General features: G+C 41.2%; 1 pseudogene; it reads right to left on the reverse strand.

Annotated features, from left to right (window-relative positions):
* Positions 1–1,726: 1,726 nt before the first annotated feature.
* Positions 1,727–5,470, reverse strand: LOC101635575 (annotated as a pseudogene).
* Positions 5,471–6,163: the final 693 nt, after the last annotated feature.

Raw genomic sequence — 6,163 nt, forward strand, 5'->3', positions numbered from 1 at the left:
CCTCTCGGCTGCTGTCTGGGAGCAATAAATCTGCTTGCTCAGCCTTTCTGCTTCCTGTCTTGCGGCTGGTCACAGAAGTTGGGACAAAACAACTTCTATGGGAAAAAATCCTGAAAACCACCTGTGCAAGTGCTCCTCACAGGCCCTGGAGTGAAATTTCACATTTAAGAGGTAGAAGAAGCTGAGATACAGTCCAGCCACGAACCCCCTCAGCACCAACACTGCCACCTGCATAGCCATCCTCAGTTTTTGTTTTTTTTTTTTTTTAAGTTTTATTTATTTGTGCATACAGAACTGGGGTAGAGGCCAGAGGCTCAGGGACCGCGAGAGGCTTCACCAAAGACAGAGTGGGGAGCAGAACAGGCAGATCGAGGAAGTACACTGCAGAGGGGAACAGCGGGCGGGTCAGAAGAGATCTGCCACACCATGTAGTCACCTCTGGGGCAGTCGGGAATCCAACTCATACGGAAGTGGCTTTAGCTTGTCAGTGCTGTGCTTTAACCCGCTGCGCCACAAGGGAGGGCCCACCATCCTCATTTTTAAGGAACTTAGCACTTCATACAGAAGAGCAAGCATTTGAAACCAACATCAGGCATCCCCAGCTTTTAAGACTGCACCTGAGCCCTAAATCCCCATGTCATCTAGTAAATAGCCTCAAGGGTCATGTCTGCCAGACCCTCAACGCTGCTATAACAATCCGAGAAAAGGGCTTATAAACCTCGGTGTCTGACTCACCTGTCTCAGTGCCTGGTATCCAGACTTTGACTATGTGTGAAAGAGGCTCATTGTTCTGTGCTTGTCTTCGAGTGTGGCCCTGAGGCTCAGGCCTCTGATTTGAGGCGTCTTGAGGCTGCTGGAGTGCTCGCCACTGTGGAGACCCCAAGGTGCCACATTCTGGCGATCCCTGTGCTGTGCTCTGGATGCTGCGCATGCGCGGGGGAGGGGCCGGGAACTGCAGCCTGAATCTGGTACTAGGATCTCTGTATTGCTGCTCAGGGATGCCCTAGAAGAGCTGAGTTTCCTCCCACCCATAGTACTGGCAGAATCTGAGAGGTAGCTGATAGCCACCATCCCATGACACTGCACACACAGCAGAATGAGAGGAGAATCTTTTGGAGAAGAAAGGGCTTATTTGTTGGTATGTTTGCCATGTGTAGAAGCCTGTAAATGGGCTTCCTCTAGGTGAAAATTGGACTTTGCATCCCAGTCTTGTGTTTCCCAGTGCCTTGACATAGCTAACCAGTATCCCTCTAATAAGCAAGCATACACTTAAGTGGGGCCCCAACTTTTGTGAATGACACAAAGAGCCTATATTTTCTTATTCAGTGGCTAGAGGGGTTAGCTTGCTATTCCATAGCACATATATTTGCATAGTTTAAAAGCTGCTCCCTGAGTGTCTGACTTCCAATCAAACTGAATAGAGATGCTGACTGTGATTCACCCCATCAAGGTGCTAGAGCTATAAAAAATAAAACATGTACAGGGTTTGGGTTTGGGAGATGAAGAAGAGTTAGGCAGGATTGAAGAGTTAAGTTTATCTCCTACAAGAGGCCACTTTTCAAAATTGGACATGGTGGCAGTTTCATCTCATTCATAGAAAGTAATAATTAGAGTTGCAAAATGAATAAACCAAGAAACAAAATAAAACTTCTAAAAGACATCTGTTCTTCATGTAGTTTCACTGTTAACAAGAGAATATTTATCAATAATCACTTGCCAATGTGTTTCAATACAACCATTTCCACAACCATTTATTTTTTCTAAAACCTATAAATTTACTGCACATTCTCTTTATTGCCATCTTCATCTCTCTATTCCTGAGCATATAGATGACTGGATTTAGAAAAGGACTTCAAACTGCATTAAATATCACTAGAAATTTATCCAGATATGTTTAAGGAGATGGTGATACATAGGAGAAAAAAAAAATCAATGGCCCAAAGAATAAAACCACCACAATTATATGAGCAGTCAGAGTGAAAAGAAAGGGTCTTGGATAAACTGCCTGAAGAGTGTTTCTGAAGAGTAGCAAACTTGAAAATATAGGAGAGGATGAGTAAAAAAAAATGCACCCAAGGAAATGAACCCACCATTAGTGATCATGTACTCCACTGTATAGGTATCTGTTTAATGAGCCAGGGTTTATCACCCTGTGCATTTGGGTCACAGAAAGTTACATTGTCCACACAATCCTGTTGAGCCAATGAGTGGATGAGACCAATGGTTCAGGCAACACCAAAATCAAAATGCACATTTGTGGGTTCATGATAGCCAGATAATGGAGGGGCTTACATATGGCTACTAGCTGTCAAAGGCCATGGTGATGAGAACCACCATCTCAACACCTCTGACAGCATGACTAAAGATCTGAGATAGACAGCCCCCAAAGGAAATGATTTTCTTCTTCCTGAAAAGATCACAAATCATCATGGGTGCTGCAATGGAGCAAAATATCAGAACAATTATAGAGAGATTGGCTAAAAGAATATATATGGGTGAATGTAAATAAAGATCAGAGGTCACAGTGATAACTATAAGGAAGTTTCCCATCATATTAGATGCATAGTACAAACAAGAAAAGCAAAAAATGAAACAAAACAAGACAAAAAAAGCAGTTGACCTTGCAGGAATTGGAGAGTCCCAAGAACACAAACTCAGACACCACAGAGTGGTTGACTCCATTTATTTGCTCATGTGGTAGATTCACTCTCCTGTTAGCGAAAGAAATACAATGACACACTTCAAATTAATACAATTATAGTAATGACCTCTATAGAAAGTAAGTAAATTCTGGAATTGCATATTACATGAACCTTTTCAAAAATTAAATAACTTTCTTTTGGCCATTATTGTTCTATAGCTATTCTGTAGTTATGTATGACAGTAAATGAATTGTCAGTTGGTACTGCTAATTGAGCCTATTAGACGGAACACTATTCAACTATAGAAAAGTTGAAAATCTGCCTTTTTCAATAATATCAATGGAATTATAGGGCATTGTGCTTAATAAAATAAGCCACAGGGCCCTCCCTCATTGTGCAGTTAAAGCCCAGCACTCAGAAGCTAAATCCACGTCAGCATGAGTTTGATTGCTGCCCCAGAGGTGACCCACATGGCACATTGCAGCACTATTTAGATCCTCCTGACCTCCCCTCAGCAGTGTACTTTGTCAGTCTGCCAGTTTTGCTCACCACTCTATCTCTTACCACCCCTGCACCTCTGTCCTATACCCCAGTTCTATATGTATAAATAAATAAATCTTAAAAAAAATAAGCCAACAAATAAAGACAAACATTGTACTTCACTATAGATGGCATACAGAGAAAACAAACAAAACAGAAAAAATTAAATAATATTTTGAATTATGGAACCAACTTGTGATTCTAAGAAGGAAAGTGGGTAGGGTGGTAACAAATCAGGACAAAGGGGTCAATTGCATGCTAAAGGACAGAATTGGGCTTTTAGAGGTAAACTTAAGGTAATCTATACACAGGTTTATTTTTATGATGCACACCTAAAACATTATAATGCAATAGTACTTCAATTCCAAATTCATTTTATGTATCTACCTTATCACCCAGCAATTACACTCCTATGGATTTAAACACAGGACACAAAAGCAAACATTTATAAGGAAACTGCACACTAATGTTTATTGCAGCACTATTCAGAATAGCTAGGACATGGAAACCACATAAATGCCCCCCCCCAAACAGATAAATGTATCAAGAAGATGTGATATATGTATGCAGTGGACTACTACACAGTAATAATAAATATAAACACATGCTATTTGGAGCACTATGAATGGAGCTAGAAGTGATTTTCCTAAGCAGAATAAGCCAGAAGGATGAAAGAGAAATAGGTATGGTTGTACTTATATGAAGAATATAAAGACTGAACAAATTATCAGTAAAAAGTCAAAATTCAAAAGCTAAATGTCAGTCTGAGACATATAGCATGGGAATAGGAGAGAGAGAGGTCTAAAGAAGTGAAGGACATGCAGAAGGGACACTTGTGACAGATCACAGGTACTATTGTGGTGGGAGAACTGTGAAGACTATATTTGACTGGAGAAATTGAATACTACGCCAATATTAAAATGATGCAAGAAAATAAATTTAATTTTATAACATCCCCTTTGGGATTGAACTCACAATTTTTCAAAAGAATTAAATAATAACATATGAGTAGCAAGATAGACTGTATCCAACATACATCCACAATGTATACTGTAGGACTTATCAAATGCAGGAAATTAACCATTTGAAATATCTTTTGTTAAACCAGTGTTCTCATCTAAAGAAGATTTACTTCCAGATATTTGACAATGTTTGCTTTGTCACAACTGGGACTTGTGAATTGAAGGCAGTATAAGGAGAGCAGAGTTTCAACTGGCCTCCAGTGAGTACACCATGGATACCGTGAAACATCCTGCAATGCATGGAGTAGCTGTATAACCCTCACAACAGCAAAAAATGGTCTAACCCCAAATGTCAATTGTGACAGGGCTGAGAAGTTTAAACTGTAAGTTTCTCCAAGGAATACTCAACAGTCTTTTCTATTATTCTATTCTTCCAGTTGCCCTATACCACTCTCATCACACAGTGTGCCTCTAGTTAATGTTTGCTGGGAAGGTGAACGAGTCAGTAAGTGGATGAATGTACAGATACTTGGACAGTGCAGTATTGCAAATGTTTGTTTTCTTAGTACTATCAAAATGGTATGAATGAATGGATACGTGACTAGAGGAAAGGAAACAGGATGAATAAATGGCTTGACCTATAGTTGGAAATGGAGCAAACGAAAAAACATCTCTGAAGAATTATTAGCTAGTCATTTTTAGAAACATTAGGAGACAAAATGACCACACTCCCAAAAACCACTTGAACAACATCTCCTCACAGAGGGACAGTTGAATAACCTCTATCTATTTATCCCCAAAGTCCCACAATGCCTGCTTAGCTCTGCCCTTGGGTCCTTGCAGTTCTCTCCTTGGTACTGATAGACCACTGGATAAGGGGTAGAATCGAGAAAGTCTGAGTAGGGGGTGGTGTCCACATAACTGCAGAGTTCCTTTAGGGGATCCTTCCAATTTACAATATGTGTGGGAGGAATTATTGCGTAATAATTATTATATTATTGCGAGAAAACCGACTTTAAGACTGAACCCCAGAACATCTAGTGCGTGGATTCAGGAGTCTCATGGCCGCGAGACCCTCAAAGCTGGAACAACCCTAGAAAAGGGCTTATAAACCTTGGTGTCTGACTCACCTGTGTCAGTGCCTGGTATCCAGACTTTGACTCTGTGTGAAAGAGGCTCATTGCTCTGTGCTTGTCTTCGAGAGTGGGTCTGAGGTGCAGGCCTCTGATTTGAGGGGCCTTGAGGCTGCTGGAGTGCTCGCCACTGTGGAGACCTGAGGGCGCCTTGTTCTGGCGCTCCCTGTGCTGTGCTCTGGATGCTGCGCATGCGCGGGGGAGGGGCCGGGAAATGCTGCCTGAGTCTGGTGGGCGGGTCTCTGTGCTGGTGCTCAGGGATTCCCTTGATGGGCAGTTTCCTGCCATGCATAAGACTGGCAGAATCTGAGAGCAAGACCATAGTAAGCCACCACCCCAGGGCTGCACACCAGCAGAATGAAGTAAGGAGTCTTTCTGTGACTTTCTTGGTAGGAGGGATTTGGTCTAAGGGAAAAGTTCAGACTGGTTACATGTGGATTCCTGTGAAAGGACTTTTTTCTGGGCAAATATACGCCAATGCAACTCTTCAGCAGAATCCCTTCAACAAGCCAGCATACACATGTGTGAGGCCCCAACAGAATATTTAGCAATAATCACTTGGAACGGTGTATTTCAATAAAGCCATTACTTATTTCTAAAACCTAAAGCATTATGCCCACCTGAAGCATAATGGTAATGTAATTGTACTTCAATTTAACAATGTATTTTATATATCTACACATCATCCAGTAATCCCACTCCTATGAATTTACCCATAGAACACAAAAACAGTAAGTTGCAGAGAAACCTACACTCCATTGTTTATTTAAACACTATTTACAATAGCTAAGACATGAAAACCACCAAATGCCTCCTAAAACAGGTAAGTATATCAAGAAGATGTGGTATATGTACACAATGGATGGAATACTATGTAGAGATCATA

Source organism: Condylura cristata, unplaced genomic scaffold (genome assembly GCF_000260355.1).
Source record: "Condylura cristata isolate star-nosed mole 26May11 unplaced genomic scaffold, ConCri1.0 scaffold00114, whole genome shotgun sequence".
In the NCBI taxonomy this organism is placed as follows: domain Eukaryota; kingdom Metazoa; phylum Chordata; class Mammalia; order Eulipotyphla; family Talpidae; genus Condylura; species Condylura cristata.